At 45.6% G+C, this 17,097-nt stretch overlaps 1 pseudogene; it reads left to right on the forward strand.

Moving 5' to 3' along the window:
* The first annotated feature begins 13,967 nt into the window (after window positions 1-13,967).
* LOC122050856 lies at window positions 13,968-17,004 on the forward strand (annotated as a pseudogene).
* Window positions 17,005-17,097: the final 93 nt, after the last annotated feature.

Below are 17,097 nucleotides of genomic sequence, written 5' to 3' on the forward strand. Positions count from 1 at the left end.
GCTGGAAACTGCTATCTCTTCCACCCACCTCAAACGAGAAGGCGCAGTTGTTAGAAGCCGAGCGGAAATATTTTAGGCAAAACAAAAACAAAAACAACGAAGAACTTACCCCGTAGCCGGTTGCATGTGGCTGTTGGCTAAGTTCGAGAGGGATCAGTGCTACGCGCCCGAGCGTCGGCCCACATCTCGAGGCTTCCTCTTCCTCTTCGAAATCGTCCGAATCGGATCCCCGCCCCTCTTGATCGGAAGATGAAGAAGAGATCGAGACGACGGCAGCGGCAGGTCGACGGGAACGTCGCATCCTTGCTCGGTGGCTCCTGATTTCCTTCTCGGGGAAGATTGCAGGAAGCGCCAGTCCCCCCAAAAGCCAAAACCATCCGACGAATTGCCGAAGTAGGAATTTTACTTCACGTTTTCAAATTTAAACGTACTCTGTGGGCCCCACTTTTTTTTTTTTTAACCCTTGTTATTTTCCGTGGGCCCCGCGTGTTGAATCCAGTCAATGAATCAATTTATTTATTTTGGAGGGTAGCTCCGCTGTCCACCTGCTGTTGAGAGGCCTGAGCGGCCGATTCAGCCTGGGTGCCGCTTTCTCCTTCGTGAGAACCGACCGGCTGAATACCCAGCGCCTTCATTTCTTTGGCTGCCACGGCCTCTAGCGCCGCTGCCTTTCTCTTTAGAACGCCGGCCATCACCGAGTCCATGACGATGTCAGCTGCAGGAAGAGAAAAAGAAATCAGTTAGCAATTAAAGCAAGTGCCAAAGCAAAGTTCTTACCGAAGCTAGTCGGAAGTGGGGTCCGTATAGGACTCAGCCCAAAAATGTACATCACTCCCTCGTGAAGAAGCTTGTTGATGTCAAGCCATAGACCGGCTAGTACATTTGCGGCGTGAAGATAATCCGGTCGGGTCTTGAATTTCTTCAGTTCGGGAGGGGGAGGTAGACTGACTTGCCACTGGGTCGGAAAGTTTGGTTGGCTGGGCATGCGGAGGTAGAAATAATAGTCCTTCCAATGTTTATTGGAAGTGGGTAGTTTATTGAAGAAGACCAGACCAGGCCGAGCTTGGAACATAAAGGTGCCCGGCTCGGCTTGCTTAGGATAATAGAAGTAAAGGAAGACCTCCGGTCGGAGGGGATGTTGTGAATCTTAAACAAAACGACAACGCCGCAGAGCAGACGAAAGGTATTTGGTACTAAACTGCCGAGCGGCACGCTAAAATAGTTACAGACGTCTACTATAAAAGGATGTACGGGAACCGCAGACCGGCGATGAATTGGTCGCGAAGACACGAAACCTTGGCGGTGATGTGAGGCCGAGCGGACCGGCTAGGCGAACCCGATATCCTCGGGATTTCAAATTGTCGACCAAAATATCAAAATCCGTTGTTCAAACGAGATCGCATGGTAGTATACCATGGGCCTAAAGATTGTTCTTCGGGATGAGAAGAACGGCCATGATCGGAGACGAAGAAATCAAAAGGAAGTTTCAAAGGCGAAATGGAGTTTCAAAACTAGAGCGATGCGAATTAGATATCGGAAAGGAAAAAGGAGAGATCTAAAACCTTACTGGGGAAGAGGGAGCCGGATAGCGTCAAAGGGCAAAAGCGAGATCGCCGGAGCTCCAGAGCGCAGAAAGCAACAGTAGAGGTGACGGAGGCGTGTGAAGGTGAGGAGGAAATGAAGAATTTATAGGGTGAGGGCCGGGCGGCCTCCACCGTCGGATCCAGGTCACGGGAATCAAAGCATACATCTAGCCGTATATTTCGAATTGCTTCGGTCACATCAAAATATCACGCTGCCGCCTCCGTATTCCGAGAGCATCGTTCCACGTGGCAGTCAATCATTCGGAGCATTTAATGAAGGTATGATCGACATTGATGTCGAAGATTGGCACAGAACGCAAGGAGATCCGGCGAAAGCCATCATTGATTCATTCAAGGATATCTCTGCCGCTGACCGGGCGGAGAGTATTAGCATGGAGGAGCCGTTCGGCTAGACTCACAGTCCAGTCAGTCGGACTATGCGCCTCCTTCGACTAGACTTGAAGGGAAGGCAAGTGATCCGGTAGTAAGAGTGGGCCCCCCCCCTTCTTGCAAAGTCAACGCCAAGTGGAAGTCACCGGAACAGCCGCCCACCCAGAGGAGAGTGTGGTCCGACCGGACGGACGGCCGTAGACGGTCGGTCCGATTGGACTGTCGGCCGGTCGATGGAATCGAGTACCTGGAGGGGTCCGGCCGGCTCGCACTTATAGTTGGGAGGCACCCTGTCAAATCGGGGTTCCGACGCTCAGTTAAAAAGGTCATGGACCGAGCTGACCTTTTGACCGACCGCAGTCATAAAGCACCCCTGTTAGTCTCCACAAAGCACAAGTAAACCATTGCGGATGTCCGGTCGGATGTTTAGGTATCCGTCCGCTCGGACTACAAGTTTGGAGCAAAGGAAAAGGCCAGAGGATTTCTTTCTTTGACAACCTGTAGGTTTCACGTGTGTGCCATGCTCCAAATCTTGTGACAGGGGATTCTGCTGTCCCATCGAGGGCATGCTTTGACTGTAGCGATATGGGTCAGGTAAACTTTCTGACAGCCGCGTACCTAGGAAAGGACAGAGGACACTTATGCACTTCGGGATTCCGCTGTCCCATCGAGGGCATGCTCTGACTGTAGCGATAGGGGTCAGATAAGCTTTCTGACAGCCGCATACCTAGGAAAGGACAGAGGACACTTATGCACTTCGGTACGCGTGCCCAAACTTAACACCGCTCTATATAAAGAACCTCAGGTTTCACCGGCAAGGGGATTCTGGTACGTACTCTGAGACTTCTGGAGCCACCTTGTTCATCGTGATTTACCTGACTTGAGCGTCGGAGGGTCGTCGCTGGGAATCCTCTTCCCGGCTCGACTTCTGTGCAGGATAGCCGGAGCATCTCGACACTAGTTGGAGATCTACATCAGTGAGCCTTGGAGCGCCACGTGCCCAGCGTCTGTTGACTTCTGGTTCGGACAGGATCAGTGACATTAAAAAATATATTTTTCTTAGTTTTTAGTTAAAATAAAATGTGATATTAAATTAATTTATTTTTAAATGTGATATTAAATTAATTTTTTACGGAATATTATTATTATTATTTTTTTATGAAGGAAAGTTTCTCACAGTAAGTTACTATTGAAGATTTAGCCCATCCTTATCAAATTATTATATTACACATATAGTATGTGTAGGGGCCTAGCAGACCTTTACCAAATTATTATATTACACATAAATTGTGCACGCGCGATGACGAGTATAAATAAAAAAAGTCATTAAATATTTTGAGTGTACTTCTATTCAAATTAGTCTTTCTTTTTAAATATAAATATGTAGATCAATTCAATGTATCTAGAGTGTACTATTCACAGTGATAACTAAATGATTTTGGTTAGTTAATTGTCCAATGTACCATAGAAAGCACTTGAGTCAAATTACATTAATTAGGTTAATTAATGATGACGATGATGATATAATAATCTAGGTGTCCTTATCCTATTGGTGAGTGAGAGCTAATATAAAGATTTAAATTGTACTATGCAACTTTTATTAATAATAAAATATTCTTAATTTTGATTGAAATTTTAACAGACAAGAAGAAGAGGCTAAGTTCTTTGTATATGATCTCATGTCGAAACTATAATTTGTTAAGTTGTCGATTCAATGAATTCATTCATGATGACATAAAGGTGAATATATTCGTCTTCAGTGCCCTTATTAATTCATCCCAGGGTTAACACGAAAGAAATAAATCATGGACAATTACTAGCCTTTGAAATAATGACTAACACATAAGGGAGACATTTATCTCGATTTTATCGAGATTCGAACCCTTTCAATAAATTCATTCATGCTCCATTCCCCAGCGTCCCTTTCAAATTTAGTAGTGGAAATTTAGTTGGAATGAACAGTGGGCCCACCAAATCCTCTCGGTTGTCGCCATGCAACTTCATCGAGTAATTATTATGATTCGGTGTAGCGAAATTCAATGTCTTTCAATATATGACTTAAGAAATACACCGACTGTTCCTCGTCGTTCTGCCTGACCAACGCCGAGCCGACCGCGTGCTCGGTCGAGGATAGATAAATTCGGAATGGTTCACTGACAATTAGCTTAGCTAGTACAGGTAATGAGTTAAGATATTCCTTAAGCTCTTCGAGCGCCCGGTCGCACTCTTGGTCCCATTGAAACTTGGTTGTTCGGCGCAATATCTTGAAGAATGGTAAGCTTCGGTCGGAAGACTTGGAGATGAATCGAGACAACACTGTTATCCGACCGATGAGACGCTGAGCTTCCTTCAAATTTCTAGGTGGCGGCATATCTTGCAGTGTTTTTACTTTGCTGGGATTTGTTGGTGCAATCCCAATGGTCTGTGCGACCATGTGTTTTGGTGTTTGGGCAAAGGGTTTAAGTTAGGTTCACCCTTGTATTTGATATGTGTATTTGAGATGTGCAGGTTTACAGGATACACATGTGACTCAGGTTGATGGCTTCGGGTCTGGTGAAGGATGGAGCATCCGAGGGACCGTGGACAAGCCAGCAAGGACAAGGGCCGAGGGAAGCGACTTCGAGGCATACGCGAAGAATGACATTGGGGACGAGCCGCGGGCTTGAATGCATCCGAGGGACGAGAGCCAAAGGAAGTAAGCTTGAAGGCAAGAGGTCAAGGCTGCAAAGAAGCGTCAAGTGAGTCATCATAAGGGTGAGGGTACGAGTGCACGAGAGATTGCACTCGGAGCAAAATCCTACTTTTAGGGTTTTACTGTAGCAGTACTGTAGCGTTACTATAGCAATAATGTAGCAGTCGACTGCATGTTTTAGCAGTCGACTGGGTGCGAACAGAATGATTATGTTCGTTCGATCAGTGGGGATCAGTCGACTGCATGTTTTAGCAGTTGACTGCACCAGTCAACTGCAAGTTTTAGCAATCGACTGGTATCAAGCCGTTGGGATGTAACGGTCGAATTTACACAGAAGGTAGTCGACTGCATGTTTTAGCAGTCGACTGGTAGGCGGGGTTTTCAACCCGCGGCCTATATAACCAAAGCTTGGGAGCTTGGTTATAGTTGACGAAATTAGTGGTGGGTAACCTCTAATTAGTAGTCAACTAGTGCTCTAGCAATCCAAGTGCTCTTGATCGAGTTGTGGCGAGGTTTCTCCACCGACAAGGAGGATTGTGCTAGCCGGAGTTTCCAGGGATTAATCCACTGACGGATTGAGGGATCGTCCACCTTACGGGCAGCCGTGGAGTAGGAGCAAGTTATCTCCGAACCACGTAAACGAGCTTGTTAGCGGTTTGCATTCTTTCTTATTCTTGCCTTTAGTTTAGCTTGTTTGTTTAGTATTATTCCGCTGCGCTCGTTGTAGGAAGAGCGAGTATTTGGAGGTGCCGTGTATCCAACCCCCCTTTAAGCCAGCCACTGATCCCTTACAAGTGGTATCAGAGCTAGGTGAGCTCTTGTTGGACTAATCGCCAAGAGAGCGGCTAGAGGAAGAAGATGGAGTCTGAGGGACCTCTCGGATGGGACATCCGAATCCCACCTCCATACGAGCGTGAGGACTTCGACTATTGGAGGAAGCGCATGGAGAAGTGGTTCCAAATGAATTGGAACTAATGGATTGCGTTGGAGGAACCGTTTAAAACTCCAACGGACAAGAAGGGAAAGCGTCTTCGACGTCGATATTGGACCGATGAGCAAAGGGAGCAATCAGAGACGGACAAGGAGGTAACTAGAATTTTAATTAATTTATTACCTCCTAATGCGATATTGAATGTAGGTGAATACGAGAATGCAAGTGACCTTTGGAAAAATGTAATTGCACTTCATGAGAGTCCTACACAAATCCAAGAAGAGAAGGACCAATCAAATGTTGACACGAGCTCAACATCCGAGGAGGAGAAGGAAGATGAGGAGGTATCATCCACATCTTCAAGGGAGGAAGAAGTGGAACTGTCCACATCTTCAAGTGAAGAGGAAGAAGAGAAATCCAAGGAAGAGGAGATCTTGGAAGCTCAACCCTCCACCTCAACTACCAAGAAGAGAACAAAGGATCACATCAAATGCTTTGAGTGTGGTAAGATGGGGCACTACAAGAGTAGGTGTCCTTCGCTCAAGAAGATAAAGGAGGTAAACTCTAAACTCACTAAAGTTAATTTAGAAACTAATGTGAGTTGTAGGAAGAAGAAGGAGAAGAAGCACATTAGGTGCTTTACATGTGGTGAGTGGGGTCACTACCACACAAAGTGCCCAAGGAGAGAAGAGCTCAAGAAATTGGCGCACTTGAAGAAATGGGAAAAGAAGAGGAGCACAAGTCATGGGGGAGCTTCAAAGGTAAAAGGGAAGGTAATCCCTATTTTGAAGTTTAATTCAATCTCCAATTCTTATATGCTTGTTAGAAATAATGTAGATTGTTTACCTAAGGATAATTTTGGATTTAGATATCATGATAGAAGTAGGGTAATTGTCGATCAAAACCCTAGGAAATCTATGCATGAAAAATCTAGAAACAATAGACCTAGGTAGACCCAAGGCATTAATCCCAAGAAGGGGAGACATATGCCTAGAAAAGTGGGTAGGTCTAGGAATGTCCATGGTGGACATGTTGATTCTAGGGTTAGGAACCTAGAAAGGGAAAATCAAGCTTTGAAGGCAAAGCTTGATAAGTTGGAGAAAACCCTAGAAAGATTCAATGTTGGATCTAAGGGTTTAGGTATGGTGTTGGGTAGCCAAAGACCCAACAATGATAGATCGGGTTTGAGATACCGATCTAGTGTCTTTAAGGCTAAGGGAAAGTCTTATGCTAGGGTTGCATATGACTATAGCAAGGAGAAGCCAATAAATGGCAAGGGAAAGCCATTTAAAGGTAAGGAGAAACTAACCAAGGTTAAAAAGGTTAGATTTGTAGGCCAAGTGTCACCGGAGGTGCACCAATGTGGTCTAGCCATTATGGATGAGTCACCTAGGGAGGTGACTAAGGTTAACAGCTCTAGGGGGAGCTCAAAGAGTCAATTTGGGACCCATGGCCAATGGATCTCAAGGGGGTTTTACTTGGGAGTCTAGACAAGCCATGGAATGTGCCAAGTGGTTTGGAGACGGACTTGAGTCTCAACCTACGGTTTTGGCACAATTAGTTTATGTTTCATGCAAGAAATATGATAATTGGGGTCATATAACATGAAAATTGATTTTGGATGTATAAATGTCATATAAACCAATGTTAGAGATGCATTATGGGTTAGTATGGGTAAATACATCAAGAGGAAGCCAAAACTAGGACTTTAGGTCAATGTTCAATTGAACTTTTTAGCTAGTTTTATGTTTTGTATCAATCTTGAGATTTGTGATAAATATATTTATATATATATATTTTTTCCCCAAGTAGACATTGATAAAATAGACCTCTCCACAAAATTTGAGAATTTTTGGAGGTCTATGGAATTTCTGGCGCATTTCTGAAGTTGGTTAGAAAAGGCTGATTTTTGCATGAATACTGTACGAGTCGACTGGTAACACTGTTCATGAGCACAGAATATTTCTGTAAGCTCGTTTTCATGGGGGCAGTCTACTGGTACTTCTGACAGTCGACTGATACCAATCTGAAAGTATTTTCAACACTGGATTTTGACCGGGTCAGCTCTTATATGTGTATGAAATCCATGGGAGATTAATACATGAGTTTAGGGTCAATTTGGATGACAAGTTTTCAATAATTGGGATATTGTTGGAGAACTTTTTGGATGTTAGGCAAAGGGGGAGAAGTAAGGTTTAGTTGGGAAAACCTGAAAGTGTCTTTGCGTAGGGGGAGCCTTGGGATAGGTTCTTAAAAAGCTCGTTGTAAAAATCCTAGCTCATTGGGGAGCGTAGGTGTAGGGGGAGCCTTGAGATAGGTTCAAATGCATGTTTCATTGTTTGTGATTCGGCGGAGTAAGTCCAAGTGTGTAGCCTTGGCATCGTAAGTCCATTCGGCGTTGTAAGTCCAAGTGTGTAGCCTTGGCAACGTAAGTCCATTTGTTTTAGCATATTTATTTGCTATTGTTTTCCCTAACTTAAACGTATTGCCAAACATCAAAAGGGGGAGATTGTTGGAGCAATCCCAACGGTCCGTGCGACCATGTGTTTTGGTGTTTGGGCAAAGGGTTTAAGTTAGGTTCACCCTTGTATTTGATATGTGTATTTGAGTTGTGCAGGTTTACAGGATACACATGTGACTCAGGTTGATGGCTTCGGGTCCGGTGAAGGATGGAGCATCCGAGGGACCGTGGACAAGGCAGCAAGGACAAGGGTCGAGGGAAGCGACTTCGAGGCATACGCGAAGGATGACATTGAGGACGAGCCGCAGGCTTGAATGCATTCGAGGGACGAGAGCCAAAGGAAGTAAGCTTGAAGGCAAGAGGTCAAGGCTGCAAAGAAGCGTCAAGTGAGTCATAAGGGTGAGGGTACAAGTGCACGAGAGATTGTACTCGAAGTAAAATCCTAGTTTTAGGGTTTTACTGTAGCAGTACTGTAGCGTTACTGTAGCAGTACTGTAGCAGTCGACTGCATATTTTAGCAGTCGGTTGGTGCAGTCGACCGCGCAGTCGACTGGGTGCGAACAGAATGATTCTATTCGTTCGGTCAGTGGGGATCAGTCGACTGCATGTTTTAGCAGTCGACTACACCAGTCGACTGCAAGTTTTAGCAGTCGACTGGTATCGAGCCGTTGGGATGTAACGGTCGAATTTCCACAGAGGGCAGTCGACTGCATGTTTTGGCAGTCGACTGGTAGGCGGAGTTTTCAACCCGCGGCCTATATAACCAAAGCTTGGGAGTTTGGTTATAGTTGACGAAATTAGTGGTGGGTAACCTCTAATTAGTAGTCAACTAGTGCTCTAGCAATCCAAGTGCTCTTGATCGAGTTGTGGCGAGGTTTCTCCACCGACAAGGAGGATTGTGCTAGCCGGAGTTTCCGGAGATTAATCCACCGACGGATTGAGGGATCGTCCACCTTACGGACAGCCGTGGAGTAGGTGCAAGTTATCTCCGAACCACATAAACGAGTTTGTTAGTGGTTTGCATTCTTTCTTATTCTTGCCTTTAGTTTAGCTTGTTTGTTTTGTATTTCCGCTGCACAAGTTAACAAGTGTAGGAAGCAAGGATTTGGGTGAGACGCTATTCACCCCCTTCTAGCGAACGTCAAGGTCCCAACAGGATTTGCCTCGATACCTCGCTCGGTGACGATGTAGCCTAGGAAGCGCCCACTCTTTGCGCCGAACAGGCATTTGTTCGGATTCAGCTTGATCTCGTACGTCGGGAGTGTCTTGCAGGTCTCCTTGATATCTACACATAGGTCATCCGCTCGGAAGGATTTGATTAATATGTCATCAACGTATACCTCCAAGTTACGACCGATCTGCTGTCGGAATACTTTATTCATCAGCCTCTGATAGGTAGCTCCGGCTTTCTTCAACCCGAACGACATGACATTGTAACAATATGTCCTGTCGGCCATAATAAAGCTGACATTTTCCTGATCTTCCCGAGCGAGCGGCACCTGGTGGTACCCTTGATAGACGTCCAGCATGCATATCAGCTCGCACCTATCAGTGGAGTCTACCATCTAATCAATTCGAGGTAGTGAGTAGAAGTCCTTCAGGCATGCTTTGTTGAGATCACGGAAGTCGATTCAGACTCGCCACTTGTTGCCCGGCTTGGAGACCAACTCTACATTTGCGAGCCAGCTCGGGAATTAAACTTCCCGTATGTGGCCGACCTCCAGCAGCTTATCTATTTCTACCCGGATGATCAGATTTTGTTCAACGCTAAAGTCTCTCTTCCTTTGTTTTACTGGCCGAGCGTCCGGTCGGACATGAAGTTCGTGTTGCGCAACGCTCGGGGAAATTTCGAAGAGCTCGTGCGTCGACCACGAGAACAAGTCGTGGTTTTGCTGGAGACAGGCGATCAACTCCGCCTTTTGTTCAACTTCCAGATCGGACACTATGAAAGTTGTTGCTTCTGCTCGGTGAGGATGAATTTGCACTTCCTCTCTCTCCTCATAAACTAGAGTAGGTGGTTTTTCAGTGATGGCGCTTACCTCTAGCCTGGGAGCCTTCCGAGTGGATCTGGCCTCGGTCTTGACCATCTCAACATAGCAGTGCCGAGTGGCTAGCTGATCACCTCTAACTTCTCCCACCCGGTCGTCTGCCGGGAACTTGATCTTCTGACAATAGGTTGAAACTACTGCTCGGAACTCATTGAGGGCCGATTGGCCCAAGATAATGTTGTAGACTGAGGGGACGTTTACCACGATGAAGTTAGTGGTTCTGGTCCTCCTGAGTGACTCCTCTCCAAATGATATGGCCAATTTAGCTAGGCAATCGGTTAGTGAACCCGTATAGTGGGGTCGTCATTGGCAGTAGCTCGCCTCAGTCGATCTGGAGCTGGTCGAAAGCCTTCTTGAAGATTATGTTTACCGAGCTCCCTGTGTCAACAAAAAATTGATGGATAGTGTAGTTAGCGATTACCGCTCGGATGATGAGGGCGTCATCGTGAGGGACTTCCACTCTCTCGAGGTCCCGGGGGCCCGAAGCTGATCTCAGGGCCACTTGCCTTTTCTCGACTGTAGCCTACTGCATGTATCTCTAGTCGACGGGCGTATGACTTCCTGGCTCGGTTGGAGTCACCATTGATCGACCCGCCGGTGATGATGTTTATTTCCCCCGAGAGGTATTGCTTCTGTTCTCCTCCTCCCGAGCGAATGACCTATTCTGCTCGCGAGAGGCTAGGGGATGATCGACGCTCTCCCTCCGCTGATGATGGCGTTGTCGCTCGGGTGATCTTCTTGTATCCTCCCACCGTCCGGCGGATTGATGCTCATGTCGTCGGTTGGGAGAGGGAGATCGGCGACGATAACCCCTTGGGGCCGGTATGGTGATTGGCGTCAGACCACGGCAATCGCGTGTATTGTGCGACGCCACATGCTGCACGACATGCACCCTCATTTCCTGGTGAGGCTGGCCTTCGGCTCTCAGCCCTTTCGGTGGTTGGTGACCACTCGGTGGTCGCCATTCGGCCGACACCGAGGGGTCGGCTAGTGCTTCCTTCCTCCTTGCCGCCTACGCCTCCTCTACATCTATATACTCATTAGTCTTCTTGAGCATATGGTTGTAGTCGCGGGGTGACTTCCTGATGAGCGACCAGAAGAAGTCGTTGTTCGGCCGGCACCGAGGGGTCGACTGGTGCTTCCTTCCTCCTTGCCGCCTGCGCCTCCTCCACATCTATATACTCATTAGTCTTCTTGAGCATATGGTCATAGTCGCAGGGTGGGCTTCCTGATGAGCGACCGGAAGAAGTCTCCCTCGACGAGCCCCAGGGTGAAGGCATTCATCATGGTCTCAGATGAGACCGAGGGAATATCCATAGCTACCTGGTTAAATCGCTAGATATACGCACGGAGAGCTTCTCTCGGTCCTTGCTTCAAAGAAAATAAACTGACCCTTATTTTTTAGTAGCGCATACTGCTCGCGAAGTGGTGTAAGAAGGTCGTTCGGAAATCCTTGAAGCTTTGTATCGATTCGTTCGGTAGTCTCCTGAACTATCGTTGGGTCGAGCCAGAGAGCGTGGTAAGAAAGACCCGGTACTTCACCCCATCTGTGTATTGGTGAAGTGTAACCGCATTGTCAAACTTACCCAAATGGTCATCTGGATCGATCGACCCGTTGTATTCTCCAATAGCCAGTGGAGCATAGTGTCTCGATAGAGGGTCCTGCAGTATCGCTTCGGAGAACTGGCGATTAATCCGTTCGGGGGACGCGTCGCCTTGAGATGCCTTGCCCTTTTGGGCGTCCCAAACAAGCGCTTCATCTGAAGAGGATCGCTGCTCTTGATTCGCTTGTGCGATTTCCGAGGGCGTCTGGAATAAAGGTCGGTGGAACGGTATCGGGGCAGGCAGTGCCCCTCCATGGGTGTCGGTCGGGCCTTTATTTTTCCCCCAGATGGAGAGATGTTCCGGCCGGTCCTCCTGCGCCGCTCAGCCTCCTGACGGTGACATGGCCTGTTGCGCCAACCGATCAGCCAGCGCCTTCTGTTGCTGCTGCTCGATTATTTTGGCTGCTCAAGCTTGCACAAGCATATCGAGCTCCTCTTGAGTGAGTGTCGTAGTGTGAAGTCGTTCAGCTTCCTCCATCTTCTCGGCTCGGATGCAGGTGCGTTCCCACATACGGCGCCAAATTTGGTCCTGTCCGAGAGTCGAGGTGATGGACGCTGGGAGAACGTGTCACCCTTGTTGACCGTTGGTGGACTCCGAGCTGGAGGATCCTGCAATCACATCAGTCTCAGTGCCGAGCCAAGGAGGGGTTCCCCGGCGATGACCTTCCAACGCTCAAGTCAACCTTCGATGATGTGTAAGCAAGGAAACGGAGAATCAGAGTAACAGTGTAGCTACAATAAAATTATGCATACCTCCGTTGAAGCTTGGGGCCCTTTATATAGAGCTCCGAAGGCTCGTGTGCATGCTCTCGAAACGTGCACGCTTCTCAAAACTTACCCTGAAAAGATATATCAGGAAAGCGCCCCTGACACCATACCTCAATGACCCGAGTATATCTCTGATATGACGGGGGAAGCTTCTATCGTACGATCCTCTGCTAACCATGCCGCCAACCATGCCGTCTGTCGGTGGCACGAGTTCCCACAAGGATATCGGCTAATCCTCCTTTTGTTTGTTGTGGGCCAAGCGGGATGGCTGTTTGACCAGCCCTTAGCCGTCTGGGTGGTCCAGCCCTTGGGCTGAGCAAAGTGGACACTCGACCAATATTCCACTGGCCGAGCTTAGTTGTTGTGTCGGGCTATACCAGGGTGTGACTGCTCGGCTGCGATCCCATTTCGCTGGTTCCAAGGTTCGATGTAAGTCTGAGCGAGATGGTCGCTCGGCGTATGCCTTGTTGGTATGATTTTCTAAGCGTCGGAAGTTCGGTATGCGACCAAGCTATGGTAACATTGGGTTGATATCGACTTGGCTATCCTTCATCCTGGTCAGGCAAGTGGGTTGTCCGACCGGCCAGCGATGCAGGGGCGTTGACCTCCTAGTCTTTGACTTTCACCGTGACAACGACCCTCTGAGGGATGGGTCCTTATCACCGGATCACATGTATATATATAATTAATATATAAATATAATATTATTAAAATATTTTTGATAATGACTTATAAAATATATTCTGAATGACCAGATTCTAATCATTCAATATTATGAATTCTCATAACCTCAACGAAATTAAATAAAATTTAGCTAAAGATTTATCTATTATTTTTCTCTATCGAAGTTGGTTTTTTAATTAATATATTTTCCATGGAATTTTAGATGTGATGGCTAGATCGTGCGAATCCACCCAGCTAGTCATTAGATCCTATTAGTTGACTCTGAAAACTATGTCAGATGAGACGCCAAACATTGTTTTCGATCACACAGGAGCGACAACGTGTTGGGGAGACGACCGACCGTTTCGTTGTAAGTTTACCCGACCGCCATACGTCATTGTTGCACGTGCTCTTGCGAGTCTTGGGCCCCACGGTTCTGGCCCAATGGAAGGATCGACCCACCTCACCCAATTTGTACATCTCATTTATTGGCATATAAAATGACCGGGAGTGGGACGCTCAAATGCTGAACAAAAAACCAGAGCAAAAAAACAGAGCACGCGAGCTGCTTCGATCTCTTCTCCCTCTGCCAATCTCAATGGATTCTGACAGCCTTCTCCACTTTCTACTCTCTGAATCCTTCTTGGTAACGGAGACCATCTCGACAGGTCCTTTCCGGTACGACGACGCCGGCGGAGAGGGCCACCCTCTTTCCTTCGACATGAACGACGCCGAAGAAATGAAGTTGTTCGATGTCTTCTTCGTCAGGGACGACGACGACGAGCGGGGAAGGAAGCGAAGAGGCGGAACCCCGTAACACTAAGTAAATGGAGGTGGCGGCGGCGACGGAGAAGACAACATGGGAGAAGAGCTACCGTGGGGTCCGGAAGCGGCCGTGGGGGAAGTTGTTGGTTGATACTCGGAATATCGTACCGGTTCCACTGTATAAAAATTTTGTACAAGTCCTGAACCATTCCTAACAACTTATTGTGTTTTTAAAAATTAAATTAGGAATCACAAGCGGAACTTAACATTATTGATTCCAAATTTAACTTATCTGTTCTTAGAGGTTTAGACTTGGATTATAAACGATACTTAACATTATTAATCCAAGTCCACCCATGTTACAAAGTTGATTAAATATTTATTTCTAAAATTGACTTCTAGGTTAAACATGGCGAGACACTAGGCCTTCTTGGTTATGGGATCATCTACCACTTCCTTGACAAAGCCTTTTAAAGAAATTTAATATTCAATCTCCTTATAGTAACCCTAGGTTTAACCAATAAGAACAATCGAATCACAAGATCGAAAAAGAAAAGAAAAGAACACAAATTTGAAACCCAGAATCATATGTCTCTTGTGTTTGGTATTTCAAAATTCATACAAAGAAAACTAATATGATGCGGAATAGAATTACTAGTTATACATTTCTTTGTAAGCAACAACCTCTCGATCTTCTATCGTATTTCTCTTCTTATCTCGGACATTGTGTGAGCGACGATCTACCAAGACGAGAACCACCCAAGCTTCCTTCTTCTCCAACAAGTTTCGACCACCACAAGATCTCCAAGAAAGGATGAGGTTCGACCACCACCACCAAGCTCCAAGGGATGCTAGAAACAAAGCCTCCTATCTCTCCTTCTTCCTCTAACAATATCCGGCCACCAACAAAAACTCCTTGAGATGAAGATGTCGCCGGCCAAGGAAGAAGAATAGGAGATGGAGAGGAAGAGAGGGGTCGTCCACCAACCAAGGAAGAGAGGAACCAATAGAAAAGATATTGTTATGAGGTGAGACACCTCTACCCTCTCTTTTATATTCCTTGGTCTTGACAAATAAGAAAAGTTTTATTAAAACTTCCTTATTCTCTTTGGCAATAAAAGGAAAGTTTAATAAAATTTCCTTTCAAACTATATATGCCCGACCACCTTAATCCTTCCAAACAAGGAAAGTTTTAAACATAAAATTAAAACTTCCTAATTTGTTTCCGGAAATTTTTAAATAAAAATTTCTCTTTAAAAAATTTCATTCATGGTTAGGAAACTTTTATAAATTAAAATCTCTCTATTAAAACATGTGGATGATTTACAAAAGGAAAGTTTTCTCTAAAATTAAAATCCTCCTTTCAATCTACAAATAAGGAAAGATATCAAATCTTTTCTTAATCTTTTGTAAAAACTATAAAAGGAAAGATTTAATTTTAAAACTCTCTTTTAAATCATGAGGATAATTATAAAAAAGGAAAGTTTTATAAAAAAAATTAAAATCTTCCTTTTAACTACTAATAAGGAAAGATATCAAACTTTTCACTTAATCTTTTGTAGAAAGTTATAAAAGGAAAGATTTAAATTTTAAACTCTCTTTTAAAACCATAGCTTCCACATAAGAAAGATTTTAAAATAAAATCCTTTTTAATTTAATGTGGCCGGCCACACCAAGCTTGGGTTCAAGCTAGGGCCGACCACCTAATGAAACCAACTCACCTTGGTTTGGCCGACCCTAGCTTGGGCTCCAAGCTAGGCTTGGCCGGCCACCTTAAGGTGGGTAAGAGGTGGGTATGGGTGAGTATAATACTTTATAAATAAGAGGCTACGATAGGGACCGAGAGGAGGAATTGGTTTTGGTCTCCCTATAAAATTAAGCTTCCCGTGTTCGCCCCGAACACCCAACTTAATTTCATCAATAATAATTCATATCACTAAAGAATTATTATTGAACTACCGCACCAATCCCAAATTATATTTTGGGCTCCTTCTTATCATGAGTGTGTCAATCTCCCTGTGTTTAAGATATCGAATGTTCACTAATTAAATGAGTTATTGATAACTCACTTAATTAATATCTAGCTCCAAGAGTAGTACCACTCAACCTTATCGTCATATCGGACTAAGTCCACCTGCAGGGTTTACATGACAATCCTTATGAGCTCCTCTTGGGGACATTATCAACCTAGATTACTAGGACACAGTTTCCTTCTATAATCAACAACACACACTATAAATAATATCATTTCCCAACTTATCGGGCATATTGATTTATCGAACTAAATCACACCCTTTGATAAGTCAAAGAAATAAATACTGGATATATGTGCTTGTTATTATATCAGGATTAAGAGCACACACATCCATAATAACAAAGGTCTTGTTCTTTTATGCAGTCAGTATAAAAAGAACTTATCTTAAATGGTCTAGCTCAATACACTCAGAATGTACTAGTGTAATTTTATAGTTAAGACAAACTAATACCAAATTACACTACGACTATTCCAATGATTTGTTCCTTTTTATCTTAGTCGTGAGCTACTGTTTATAATTTATAAGGAATTGATAACATGATTTTTTGTGTGTGGCACCACACACCATGTTATTTACAATATAAATTAATTGAATAACTACACTTAGCATATAAATATAGACATTTGACCAATGTGATTTTTTATTTCAAAATAAATATTTACAAAAAGCTAGGCTTTTAGTATACACTCTAACAGAAGTTTGCGGCGGAGATCCGGGACTCGACGCGGCAGGGGGCTCGGGTGTGGCTGGGGACCTTTGGCAGCGCGGAGGCCGCCGCGTTGGCATACGACCAGGCCGCATGGGCTTTGCGGGGGGCAGCAGCGGTGCTCAACTTCCCTGCAGAGCGCGTCCGGGAGTCGCTGAAGGCGATGGGGAATGGATCGACCTCGGGGGCTCGCCGATGCTGGCCCTCAAGAAGAGGAATCACATCAGGCGGCTGCGGCGATCAACCGGGAACCAGAGCAAGGGGAGGGAGTTCGACGCCACAACAAGCTTCCTGGAGTTACAGGACTTGGGAGTAGAGTATCTAGAGGAGATCATGAGGCTCTCTGAGCTCACATGACAATCATTAGTGGCAAAAGGTGAAATCGTTCGCTCCCAGCGTCTTCGTCGCATCCGACCCAAGGTCATCACGAGTAAAGTAAATCACGACAAT

The sequence above is a fragment of the Zingiber officinale genome, chromosome 3A (assembly GCF_018446385.1).
Source record: "Zingiber officinale cultivar Zhangliang chromosome 3A, Zo_v1.1, whole genome shotgun sequence".
NCBI classification, from domain to species: Eukaryota; Viridiplantae; Streptophyta; class Magnoliopsida; order Zingiberales; family Zingiberaceae; genus Zingiber; species Zingiber officinale.